The sequence below is a fragment of the Camellia sinensis genome, chromosome 1 (assembly GCF_055761805.1).
Source record: "Camellia sinensis isolate YWXY chromosome 1, ASM5576180v1, whole genome shotgun sequence".
In the NCBI taxonomy this organism is placed as follows: Eukaryota; Viridiplantae; Streptophyta; class Magnoliopsida; order Ericales; family Theaceae; genus Camellia; species Camellia sinensis.
Window position 1 is genome coordinate 252,902,722 of NC_138961.1, and position 14,515 is coordinate 252,917,236.

General features: G+C 41.3%; 1 long non-coding RNA gene and 1 pseudogene across 2 annotated transcripts in view; both read left to right on the top strand.

Annotated features, from left to right (window-relative positions):
• Nucleotides 1-14,515, top strand: part of LOC145789451 (uncharacterized) — a 207,988-nt gene that overhangs the window by 130,709 nt on the left and 62,764 nt on the right. The window lies entirely within an intron of this gene.
• Nucleotides 1-14,515, top strand: part of LOC114315825 (phytyl ester synthase 2, chloroplastic-like) — a 48,889-nt pseudogene that overhangs the window by 2,264 nt on the left and 32,110 nt on the right. Inside the window, exons 4-6 of the transcript XR_014327386.1 lie at nucleotides 583-741; nucleotides 847-951; nucleotides 1,741-1,847. The product of XR_014327386.1 is annotated as a phytyl ester synthase 2, chloroplastic-like (transcript). The remainder of the gene's footprint in view (nucleotides 1-582; nucleotides 742-846; nucleotides 952-1,740; nucleotides 1,848-14,515) is intronic.

The following is a 14,515-nucleotide window of genomic DNA, read 5'->3' on the forward strand; positions in this document are numbered from 1 at the left end:
GGTGAGGATCTTGTAAGAAATTGAACCAACACCTCTCTCTCTCTCTCTCTCTCACTTTATGGATTGTACAGGTTCTTTCAATACATATATATAGGCTCTTTAGTGATTCTTCAGAATGGATACAACTCTTGGACAAAGGTTTGTAAGATCAATGGACACAACCTTACACACAGAGAGTTGTATCTCTTAGAATTTGAATCAAATTCAAATTCTCCTGGACAACTTCCCCTGCGGGATGGTTTCTCGCCATTTCATGGGGTAGGATCTTCTATCAGAGGGTCCACCATATTATGGTGTGATCACCTCTTAGTTCATAACGGAAAATCCTAGAACAGATTCACGTCATTATACTTGAAAATGGCCCCTTTTGTTTTGTCCCCCTAATAGCCTCATTTTAGATTTTTGAATTTTAACTTCAAATGTTTTAGTTAATGCAAAAGGGCCATTAAAAATCCTGGGGCATCCTAATGCACCTCTAATTATCTTTTGAAGATTGAACCTATGCTCAAGATTGTACATCCTTGGTAAAATATTTTGGGTGAACAACATGCTAATCATGTATTTCTACTTCTTATGGTTCAGAACTGGTGAAACAGGTTGAGAGAACAGTTAGGTCAGAGAACTACCGTTCACCGAACAGACCCATATACCTTGTAGGAGAATCTCTTGGAGGATGCCTTGCACTAGCTGTTGCCGCCCGCAACCCTGATATTGATCTTATATTGATTTTGGCCAACCCAGGTGAGAAGTTTGTTTCTTGCAGAGCATCATGCTGATGAAAGCTCCGAGATTCATTCAATTATGTCTTAACTTTCATTATCCTCTTGCATAATGTTTCCTTGGCAGCTACATGTTTTGGTAAGTCGCAACTGCAACATCTAATACCTTTTTTGGAAATCATGCCTGAGCAGCTTCATCTAAGTGTGCCTTATGTGATGAGTTCATTCTCAGGTTTGTTTTCCTTATTTGTCAGAATCTCCCTTCAACGTTTGGTAGTTGCTAATTTTACTACTTCTGATCCAATCAGAGCTTGCAATACACCAGATTAGGCTGTACAAAAACTGCCTAACTTGCCAACGTATTCATATTTATTTCTGTATTTTGTAGATAATTCAATATTAGGAACAAATGATGATACAGTTAAATCCACCATGTTAATGTTCAATAGAAGTTATTTGTTTCTTTCTTTTTGGTACTCTAGAAGTACAAACATGCCAATCTGAGCTGAGAGTTTTACTAGTAACCACAGAAAACTCTGAAAGTCAACTCAAGTTTTCACTATTCTTTACTGGTTTTAAATAGTATTATTCTGCAAATGTTAATTTTCTCAAAATTCTCCAAGGTGATGTTCATACAATAGCATAATACACACATCAAATATCTATAAACTAAGCTAAAAGTTTTGTTGCTCTGCCTTGGCCTTTTAAGCACTATATTCAGTGGCCTTCTTAAAATGCACATAATTGGAAGACGCAGTTAGAAGATTGTCTGAACTTCTGGACCTTTGATACTAGAAATTTGCAGATACCTCAGAATTTTTACTTCTGTAAGATTGATTTTGAAACAAGCAGGCAAATTTTTTTTTTTTCCCTGATGGTAATAAAAATTAGGAACTGATTTCATTATCCCCTTCAAAGTGAAAAATATTTAATGTGGTCAAAACAGGCATGTCTTTTTGTAAATTAGATATAGATATGTCAATATTTTCCACAATGAAACCGGAAGTTGTTAAATTTTTAGGTATTCCTTTGAGGATGGTGATGGCTACAGTGGAGAAAGGGCTTCCTCTGCAACAAACAGTTGGAGAGATATCACAGGGTGTTATAGCTTTGTCATCATACCTTTCTGTAAGATCCAACATTTGCATGTGAATGGAAAAAGGGAATGCTGATACGTTTTCTTTTTGTTCAATAAGCATCTGAAGCGAGCTTGTTATTTCATGGTCACTGCAACAAGGACCCTGTTCTTGCCATCTCCTTTGATGCTCTCTCTCTCTCTCTCTCTCTTTTTTTTTGGATAAATAAATGGACTTTATTAGAAAAGCATCAAGACGATGCAAAGAATACAAAAACTACCCTTAAAGGGCCAAACAAAACTATCTAAACAAATCTTTCACAAAATCTACAAAAGCCAAAACACTTGGATCAACCGAACCCATAACCCAACTATGCAATACCATCAACAACTGACTTTCTAACCATGAGACGGAACGACACTCATTTTGAAAAACACGCCTATTTTGCTCTAGCCACACCAACCAAAGCAAACAATGGGAAGCAAGAACCCAAGTCTCCCGACGCCACTTCCCCACCCTGGCCCCACCCCAACTTTGTAGCACACTTAACACCGACCCCGATTGCACCCAAACCTGTAACAACCCGAAAATTTAAGTTGTTCCTTAAATTTTATATTAGTATTATTTAATTATAAATGAGAAAAATATAATTTTATGTACGATTAATTAAGGTCAAAATATAATATATATATATATATATATATAATATGTTTAATTTAATAGTTATATGTCTTGAAATATAATTTAATTAAGGGGTCATTGTGTCCTACCATATAATTCTGATATTATTTGGGCCAAGGTGTAATTAGGCTAAAGTAATAAGTTGAGCTTAAATGTAAGTATTGGTGTGTAATGGATTAGGATAAGGATAGGGATAGGTAAGATAAGGTTCAATGGATTAAGATAAGGAGAAATGTCTTGCTAAGCACGGCTGGGTTCAGTATAATTACTGAACTTTTGCTGAAGTTGGAAGGGAGAAAATACAAGGGAAATCCAACGAGGTGTAGTAAAGGAAGTGTAGGGAGGGAGCTTAGATGAAAATTAGAAATTTAGAAATGAAACCATTTTAAATTTTAGAACTCCATTTTCTTAAAGTGAAACCTATGGATATAATTGTTTAAATTTTAGAAATTATTTGACAATAATTTTATAAATATTTATTTTGTAAGTACCATCACGGGAGTCCCATGCATTGGAGGGCTTAAATAACCATTGACCTCTGATTAGTCACTTTAGTGACCCTCTATTGTCATAAATCTATTGACCTTTGTTCTGCATGGGGCAAAGTGCTGTGTGGAGCAAAGTGCTACACTATTGTAAAAGCCACCTCTAGAATCTGTACGAGCCATCTCTTGAATTCGTACATCTGTGTTGTCATGAATTCATTGACCTCTGTTCTGTTCTGCACCATGGTTATAATTATATATTTTCGTATAATATCATATGATTTTTGAAATTGGATTCTGTTAAAATATGAGCAACTTATTTAATCTAATAGAAAAGTATTCTATTTTATCTATTTTAAGCTTAAAGCTTATCCATGGTAATTATGCTCTTAGTATAATATTTCTCAGTTTGTCATGTGCTTATAGCTGTTCACCAATTTTTAGGAAACAATGCAATTCAGAAATAGCTTTTGGGAGGGGGCTGCGGAATAGACACACATAACACTATTATAGTATTTATAATATTATTCTTCATATGTAAATATTGGCCTTTTTGTTCATAAAATTTTGTTATAAAAGTAGAAGCTCCGATGATTATTTTGGTACCCTCACTTAAATATTATTTCCACTCGCGTTTATTTATTTGTTCACGAATTGGCCGTAGGTAACTTCAGTTATTGGCCATCACGATGCTTAACCTTTGGGTACGGGGAACGGGTCGTGACAAGTGGTATCAAAGCCTAGGTTTTTAAATTATTTTATAAAAGCATTGGAGCATAAGACACATGCACAAATAGGATGAGGGAAACGTTGAGCTAGATGATAGGTTGTATTTAAATTAAATATTTGTGTAGCAACAATCGTGGTATATATAATTATGGTATTTCATTAAATTTTGTAATTAAGATGAGTTATTTGTTACTCTATATATAATTGTATATATCTTTCTTGTATATGCTGAATAATTTGAAGAATTTTTTTTTTTCAAACAAGTATACTAAATCTTCAAAAAAAAAAAATTGTTTTGACTTTTTAGAAGTGGGTTCAAATCTATAATCTTTCAAAATTTATCCCCGGGTGAAGGCTAGGGCTAGAGAGAAGGTCGATGTCGAAGGCTAGGGCTAGGGCTAGGGTTAGAGCAAAGGTCGAAGTCGACGGTGAGATCAGGTTTCTCTCTCTCTGTCTCCTTTATGATCCCATCTCGGACTAAATCGTGTTTCTCTCTCCATAGAACCGCTATTCTTACACGTTTTTTTCTAGGAAACACGGAATCGCGATTCTGAATTGCCACCTAGTTGCACAATTCCTGTAACTAAGGTCCACCCAATACTTCGCCACCACCACCCTCCTCTATAACTGCTCCATCTCCACAGCAAAACGCCATAACCATTTACCTAAAAGAGCCCGATTAAAACCCACCAACCTCTTGACAGCCAAACCCCCCCTCTTCTTAGGAATACAAATCCTGTCCCAAGCCACCAAATGATAATGAAAACTCTCCCCTCCACCACCCCATAAAAAATCTTGTTGCAACTATTTCAACCGCCTAGCAACCGTCATAGGAATCACATGCAACGACATAAAGTATGTCGGAATACTAGAGAGGACACTCTTAATCAACGTTAGCCGCCCTTCCTTAGACAAATATTGACGCTTCTACCTCGCCAATCTTCGCTGCACTCTATCTACCACCCCATCCCACACCCCTTTCGCCTTAAAAGTAGCCCCCAAAGGAAGTCCTAAATAGGAAACTGGTAACTGAGCCACCTTACACCCCAAAATAGCTACCAATACCGAAAGTCGTACCACCTCACCCAGAGGAATTAACTCTGACTTTGCCAAATTAACTTGGAGCCCTCACACCTCCTCAAAACACAGCAACACACATCGTAAATGCCCACTCTAATCCGTATCCGCATCACAAAAGGTAAGCGCATCATCAGCATAAAAGATATGAGAAACCACTAGAGGAGCAGGCCCCTTCCCCACCTCAAAACCCGACAACAAACCCCTCTGGACCACTTTGGAAAATAATCGACTAAAAGCCTCATTACCAAAATAAACAATAAAGGAGACAAAGGATCCCCTTGCCGTAATCCTCTCCATGTAGGAAAAAAGCCCGCCAGAGTGCATTAACCAAGGCTAACATCTGCATCGTGGAAATGCAATACTGAATCCACTACCTCCATCGCTCCTCAAAGCCTATCCTTTCAAGCACGTACAACAGAAAATTCCAATTCACATTATCATAAACCTTCTTAATATCCAGCTTGTGAATGATCCCCACCTTCCCTTGCCGAACCTGCGAGTCCACACATTCATTAGCCACAAGCACAGCATCCAAAATTTGGCGACCACCCACAATGCATTCCGAGACTCTGACACCACCCCCTCCAGGATACCCCGAAGTCTATTTGCTAAAACTTTAGCCAATAGTTTGTAGACACTACCCAAAAGACTGATTGGCCGAAACTCACTAATATCCTCCGCCCCATGTTTCTTAGGAATCAAAGCAATAAAAGTTGCATTAAGACTCTTCTCAAACTGTCCCTTTTGATAAAACTGCTCAAACATGGCCATCACTTCCGCCTTCACCACCCTCCAACATTGTTGGAAGAAAGCCATGGAAAAGCCATCCAGCCCAAGGGCTTTATTCCTGGGCATACTCCTCAACGCACCCCAAACCTCCTCTTTCAAAAACGGTCGCTCCAGCATCAATACCTCCGTTTCTGAAAGAGTATAAAAAATAGAACCCTCCAAACCCGGTCTCCACATCTCCTTTTCATCCCTAAAAAGATGTTGGTAAAAGCCCACAATAACATTCTGAATATCCACTTTTGAAGAGAGCATCACCCTATTCACCCCCAACCTTCCTATTTGATTCACCTGCCGGTGAGAATTTGTCATCCGATGAAAAATTTTGGTATTGCAGTCCCCATCCTTCAACCACTAGCACTTGGATTTTTGGTCAAAGCTAATCTCCTTTATCCGAGCAATCTGCCTATAATCCTCTTGTACCCCCTCTCGACAAACCAGCTCTGCCTCTTCCTTCTCATCCAACCCCTGCAAAACAAACAAAAAACTCGTTTTTTGTGCCTCCAACGGACCAAACACCTCGTAATTCCATAGCTTCAAATCAGATTTAAGCAGCTTCAACTTTTAGGCCAACCGACTACTCGGCAACCCGACCACACTGTAACTTCCCCACCACTCCTTCACCTTCTCTCCAAAGCCTTCGGTTTGTAACCACATATTCTCAAAACGAAAAGGCGTCGGGCCATGCTACACTCCTTCACTATTCAAAAGGACAGACCAATGATCAGAAATCACATGCTGTAATCTAACTTGGAACATCTGGGAAAAGTGCTCTTCCCAATCCCCCGTGACCAGGAATCTATCAATATGGGACATTGTCCGACCTCCGGACCAGGTGTAACCCCCTCCCTGCATCGACATATCGATCAACTCCATCATGTCAATAAAAGAGGAGAAAGCCCTCATCGGCCCGTCACCTAACTTGCCCCGGTCTTCTCTTTTGGACTCCTCACAACATTGAAGTCTCCACCTACACACCAAGGCATCCCTCAACAAAAAGCAATAGCCTGTAACTCCTCCTAAAAAGCCACCTGCTCCGATCTCCTAACCGGCCCATACACCCCTGTAAACACCCAGCGATGGTCATTCTTAACACATTTGAACAGACAAGATAAGGAAAACCCTCTCACCTCTTCTCCCTCCTTCACCACCACCCGATTATCCCAACATATGAGAACACCACCTGCCGCTCCTATAGCTGGTTGGAAGGCCCAATCCACACGCCTACTGCCCCATATATCCCTCACTACATCCACCCCTATACACTCCATTTTGGTTTTCTGAAGGCACACCACATCCGCTTTAGCACTCTTCAATAAGGATCTAACCACTGTCCGCTTTCTTTTATCATTTAAACCCCGCACATTCCAAATCAATATTTTCAAACGCATGACAACAACAAAGGATCTCCACGCCTTCCTCACCCGCCGACCATCCCCAGTTCTGTTACTGGCATGATTGATGGAACATTCCAATCTGTGTAATTCCCGTCCTTCTCTATCCTTTTGGCCCGTGCTCTATAATTTCTGCCCCCCCGACATATCTCCTCTCCACGACATCTTAATGACAGAAAACAATTTTAAAGCCTCTTCCTCATGTACTTCAAAAAAAACTTCAAAAATTTACTAACCTCAGCAATTTGAGTCAACACCCACTCAGAAACCTTATTCGACGTCGGTGGATGTTCCGCTTGGCAATCACCTCTAAATCCTGCTCTGTATCTAACTTCGGGTTTGCCAACACCATATCCCCAGCTTCCACTGCTAGTGGCTGGAGTACAAAGGCTAGTCCATCACCCATCTCTATCGAGCAAGCCTCCGATGCTGCCCTCCACTCCTCATAGCCCTCCTGACGTACCTGCTTTACCCGATCGAGCTCTTCTCCAATCGGCACATCTACCGGAGGTTGAGAATCTGACCTATCAACCACTGTGTACTGCTCATGGTGTGACGGCAACATTGGAGACCTTGCAGCCATTAGTGGCTTTGTCGTTTCTTCTATACCCGATGTTGATGCCTCATCGCCATTATTTCAATGAGCCGACCCAACACTAGCGTGCAACGACCCGAAAATCCGTTCAATAGATGGATTCACCTGTGGGCCCACCTCCCTTATTGGGTCGGTTGCCCCTTGAACTAGGGCCTGAGGAGATTTTAAAATCCCACTGGGGCTCCCGGATTGATTTCCAGCCAAAGAAAACCGGCCCACATGCAAAGGCACTTGTAGACCGCCCAAACTTTCTCCGGGCGCCCCCCTTTTTGGAGAGGGCGCGGATTTGGGTTCTAGCTACTACAGTTCGGACTCCTGTTACGGTTCTGAATCTAATTTCACAAAGTGCAATGTAAGACTGATAAATCACCAAAGAGTCCAAATCTGACAAATTGTTTTGGAAAATCGATTTTAATCAAAAAGTGCCAAACATGGACTGCTTTGCCAGATTTCAGAGTCGTCACCTAAATATTTAGTTTTGGAAAATTTAGGAAACCCTGACTCGTGCCTAAGGCCACGTGTCCGTCATCACCAAAGTTGCCTCGGCTCGGGAACTTGGGTACGAGAGGGAAAGGTCCTGAAATGAGCACCCCCGCTCGCCCGATCAAAGGATCGGCCTCTACTAATCATGATATGTTGTTTTGAAAACACATGTGTTCTTATTCCAGTTTATTAGCTAACTTACTATGTGATGCGCACAGCACACAAGTATAGATTAGATCGCCTAAATTAGAACAAAACATCTCATATTTGTTTTTGAAAATGGTTTGGAATTGCTACCCTCAAGTAGGCTAAAGCGCTGTGTTAAAATCCACCTACTCTCCACCTACTTCACCCACTTAAACCTACTCCACTAAACCTAACCCACTACACCACTACCACCTCACCTACTCCACTAAACCTACTCTCCACCTACTTCACCCACTTAAACCTACTCCACTAAACCTAACCCACTACACCACTACCACCTCACCTACTCCACTAAACCTAACCCACTACACCACTACCACCTCCACTTCACCTACTCCTTACCTACTACACACTCACCATCTTCTATATATAGGAATCATGAATCATTGTAATAGATATCAACATTATATCAATCAATAATACAATTCTCTATTTCTCTTTATACATTAAATTTCTACATGGTATCAGAGCAGGTTTAGAACCTAATATTTTTCGCTTCACCGGCGGGCGGCAACCTCACCTTAGCCGTCCGCCGGACCTTAATCTATTCCGTTTCTTTTCTACACATTCTGAACATTGACAAAGGTGACGACACGGCAACACTTGTTTTTCTTTGTGAATGTTCCCGCCATGTGCTTGCTTTTCATTTTAGCTACCACCTGCCAATTTGAATTTATGTTGATAGAAACTTGCTTCCAGTGGAGAGCTCCTTTCCTGGTGCGTTTAAGAAGCTCGCCCCCTTTAGAAACAAAGTTCAATGCTATTGAGACATTTGCTTCTTCAACCTGTTCGTCAGTCAGGGATATACTTGTAGCTCCATACCCCTTTTCCAGCCTTGCCTTCAGTGTGGCAGCCCCTCTCAGTGATTGGGAACGCAGCATGCGCTGGTTTGGCAGTGATGATAGTGATTCTGTCTACTGGTTGCAACCATGAAACAAGAAGAGAATATTCCAAATGGATCTGGAAGCTAAGCCTGACCATTAGCATCAACATCTTGTGTCTAAAGTACACAAACTGATTTTCTCTCTTCTCTCTCTCAGCAAACCCAGCACAAATGGAGAGGGGCTACGAACCTCTCTCTCTCTCTATGCACTGACTCTCTCTTTTTTTTTTCGGAAGCTTTGAGTTTTGAAAGGTAAAGACACACTAGACCCACTCACTTCCTTTTCTTATGAGGAGAACATTTTTAATATCTTTACTCACCCAACATGGATACCACTCACTTTCTTTTCTTATTTCTTTATCATCACACCAGACAACAACTTTTGTCCCCCTCTTTTCATTTCTTTTTATTTTTATATTATTCACCCACCTCTGCTTTTTTCAACTCTTTATTTTATTTTATTTCATTTCCCACACTGATGTTTTTCATATAATCCATCTACCAATTCTTTTTATCTATTTTCTTTATCTCTTGTTTTCTTTCCTTTTATTTTTATTTTTACACAAAAAAAAAAAAAAAAAAAAAAACCCGGAAGAAGACGAAACTGCACACCAAACTCATTTTATTCATATCAAGGGATCAACCCCGATCACAATTTTACACCAAAAAAAAAACAAAAAAAACAAAAAAAAAAAAAACAGAACAACCACATCCACAGGCAGGATTTTCTTCTCTACTCTGCTGCAGGTCTTTTCTTCTTGCCTCCGTCCTGGGCGGCCCTTGACGGTGTTGCCTCCGTGTTTCCCACTCCACTGGGCACGATCACTCCACCCTGCTCCTCCACTACAGCATATGGCGGCCCTCCAAATCGGAACATCACGGTGGCCTTCCGCTTCAGCTCCTTATTTTCTGCTTTCAGCACACTTATCTCTGCTCGCGCATCCTTATACATGCGTTGGAGCAGAGCTAGTTGGGCGTTTAAATGCTGCACCTCATTTGTCCTACTCTGCAGCCGGTTCGACAAATTTGTAACCGCAGTCATGGTTTCCACACATGACTTCAATGTATACTGATTGGCCTCCACATCCGACTGCACTGCCATTCTTTGCTCCACAGACCGCATAGGAAAGTTCAACGGAGCAAACTCCGGGGCGCTTGGTTGAGGTTCCAGTGCCACCGCACCAGTTATCTCTCTTGTTGACTCGTTGAGGTCGGGAAAGAGAGTGAGCAGACCACGGGAAGATGAGGCCATGTTCTGGGTAGCTGAACGGGAAGAAGAGGCCATGTTTTTTGGGTTGCTGAGTGTTTCCGAGAAGGGTTAGATACAGAGTATTTACAGATTGTTTCAGAATGACAAGTTCAGAGGTTTCAGTCTGGTTTGGTTTCCACCGCCTCCGCATTGGTTTATATTGACACTGACGACGCGGCCGACACGCCGCTCTGTCGCTCACGTGCCTCGCCGCGTCTCCGGCTCACCTTTTGATGGCTCGACACTTTCTGTCGGGCACGACTTTTGATGAAGTGGGCGCGCCTTTTGAGGGCGCAACTTTTGATGGCACGCCTTTTTATGGATTGGGCACGCCTTTTGATGGCACGCCTTTTGACAGATTGGGCACACCTTTTGAGGGTGCGACTTTTTAAGGGTCCGACAAGACTCTGTAAACTGTCCCGACATAGATTCCGGTTAGTTTCTACAAGGGTCCGATAAGACTCTGTAAACTGTCCCGACATAGATTCCGGTTAGTTTCTACAAGGGTCCGACAAGACTCTGTAAACTGTCCCGACATTGTTTCCGGTTAATTTCTACAAGGGTCCGACAAGACTCTGTAAACTGTCCCGACATTGATTCCGGTTAGCTCCTTCATGGGTCCGACAAGACTCTGTAAACTGTCCCGACATTGATTCCGGTTAGTTTCTACAAGGGTCCAGCAAGACTCCGTAAACTGTCACCACAACTGTCACAACATTGTCTGCTACAACGGTCCGACATGACCCCATAAACTGTCTTCTACATCGGTCTGACACCGCCATCCAGTGTCCCCTACACCGTTATGACACCACCATACAGTGTCCTCTACATGGTTATGACACCCCCATACAGTGTCCTCTACAACGTTATGACACCACCATCCAGTGTCTTCACCAATGGTCTGACACGACCATACAGTGTCTCTTATCCTCTTTTATTTTTATGTATTTTCTTGTTTTGTTACTCTCTCCAAACTCAAGTTGGTTAGTTCCTATCCCCCTTGAGTTTGCAGGGGGCTGTTAAAATCCACCTACTCTCCACCTACTTCACCCACTTAAACCTACTCCACTAAACCTAACCCACTACACCACTACCACCTCACCTACTCCACTAAACCTACTCTCCACCTACTTCACCCACTTAAACCTACTCCACTAAACCTAACCCACTACACCACTACCACCTCACCTACTCCACTAAACCTACTCTCCACCTACTTCACCCACTTAAACCTACTCCACTAAACCTAACCCACTACACCACTACCACCTCACCTACTCCACTAAACCTAACCCACTACACCACTACCACCTCCACTTCACCTACTCCTTACCTACTACACACTCACCATCTTCTATATATAGGAATCATGAATCATTGTAATAGATATCAACATTATATCAATCAATAATACAATTCTCTATTTCTCTTTATACATTAAATTTCTACACGCTGATTTTCCACCCTCAAGTGGGCTTAAAATAAGATGATTTACCACAACCAAGTGGGCTTAAAACTCGCATTTGATGAATTGTTCCAATTCAAGCAATGAAGCCTTCATCCACAGGCATTTATGCAGTTAATCACTTAAGCACATAGCCTCATGGCAAGCATACTATCATGGCAGTCACTTACACACATGCAAGGATGCTAAAGCATAAACACTTACAATGTACTCCGAGCCAAAACAACAACTAGTTAGAAATCAATGCATGATCCTAACTATGTTAAGTGCCTAATACAACACATACAAAATGCAACTAAATGGGCTTGGCTATCTAAGATGACATATGAATGCAACACTTGATAACATGTTTTGAAACACGTATTCCAGTAAGTGTATTGGAGTACAATGCAGTTTGAATGATGCGCCGAGCCCGGTGCATGCAATACAAATGAATGATGCATGCATGCAAAGCATAAGTATGTTAATTGAAGCATGCCCTAAAATTAACCATAAAAAACTGGTAAATAAAAGGGAGAAAGATGTGGGGTTAGAAGACATGCACATACACACGTATGCTTATTACAACATTGTGCCCTCTCGACGGAGGGTCCGAATAAGCTAAGCTAATCTAAGTTAAGCTGACTGGCTAACTAATCTAATTAAACTAATTAGACTAATTATTACAAATCAATAAAGAAATAGCTAAACTAAGCTATTTAATTATTACAAAACTTAACTAATTAACAAATTAATTAAATTACAAATTCAAGTGCTAATTAACAAGATAAAGCATCAAACTTCAAACTACAATGCCTCAGCTCTGTTTGAAGTAGTTGAATATGCATGCCTCGGTTCCCGTCCCGAAAAGCTCTTCGGTTGCTCTTTAGAGGCTCTGTTTGCAGGGTGTCCTCAAGAACTTGCTGCTGAAACTTACCAAACCAATGTTGGGGAGTGCACCAGTGGCCTGCCGGCCACCTGCCGGCGAAGGATGTGCACTGCCGGCGAAGGATGAAGGGGTGCCGGCCATCAATAAGGCACTGCCGGCCACTGATGTGTTGGAATACCATTCTGCAACAGAGCTCAAAATAGAGGAAAGGGAGGGTCTCCCAAGGGTATGTGTGTACTGTGCCCCTCCTTATCACCTCAAAACATCAAGGGAGAGGCACTATTGGATCCAAAACCATCAATCAAGCATTTGGAATGCATGATGGCCAAAGATCCAATCTTGTACACATTCAATAAATGCAATGCAAACAAGACTCTAAATCCACTACCTTATCATGGATGATCCAAGGCAATGGAGACCAAGGAAGATTGGCTCACTTTCATCACTTTGAGTATGAAGTGGACCAATCAACCTTGTGTTCAACATAACGTCCGGTTGAACACAATGCAATGCAAATATCATGCTATGCAAACAACATACTATTTTTCAATGCTAAAGTGGTATGCACAAGACTCTACCATGCAAGCAATGCATGCAAAACATGTTAAGGGGCCAAGAGCACCAAGTCTAGTGAAGAGCATCACACAAGAGGCATGCATTATCAAGCACAAATGACCAAGCCAACTCTGGATAGAGCTCAATCATGCCAAAATAATGGTCTAAACATGCTGATATGGGAGCTCAAAATGCTAGAAGAATATGCACACTTGTTGGCCTATAAGCTAGGTATAATACACAACCCTCAAAAGGTATGAAGAAGTGAAGTATATGAGTGTGACTACACTATATGTACTGAAATTACATATTGAATGGTGCCATACCATGCAAACATCACATGCATAACATGTTAAAGGCCTCGAAACTTAAAGCTAGTCAAGTCCCTTTACACTACAACCGTACGAAGCAATGCTCAAATGACCTTGACCATTCAAAACAGACCTAAGGCAGGTCGAAACAGTAGCAAAAACATGTTAGATTTGCAGCATAGATGGCAAGAAAGATATGCTCATGTATTAGCTCACAAACAATGCATAAATGCACAACTCTTAAAAGCTTTTAAGGAGTGAAAGAAGTGAGAACATGACACATGTATAAGCTCTGAAATTACATACCAATGATGCCACATCACACAAACATCACAAATAAGGCATGCTAAGTGTCTCAAAACTTAAGATTAGTGAGGGCCTTTGCACTATAGCTATACAAAACAGGAGCCATATGACCAAGACAGCCCAAAATAGTCCTAAAACAACCTAAATGGAGTTCTAAAGTATGCTTGAAATAAGCTAAGAATGGCTAGACTTAGAGGCCAAAACAATAGCACATGTTAGGCAATTTAGCACAATTGCATTACAAGCATACAAAGCAAGCTTCATGTGACCAAAGTAGCTCAAAAAAGAGTTTAATCATACCAAAATAGTAGCTAAAACAAGCTAGAGTGGAGCCAACACATGCTAGAATAATAGGCTAACTCATGAATCATGCAAGGCTAACAAGTAGGATTACACTACAAGTACGAGAAGCATGCAAGAGGTGACCAAACCAGCCAAAAACAGAGATATGGCAGGTCCAAAAAGTCACAAAAATGTGCTTGAACTAAGCTACAAAAAGGTAGGAAAGCATGCTCATATGCTAAGCCATCAACGCATGTAAACAAGACACAAGGAGGGGAGGCCACCCCCTCCTATTTTGGACCTCAAAACATGGTTTTCATCACTGAAAATTCTCTGGATTTAGTGGTTAAAAGGCCAAGAA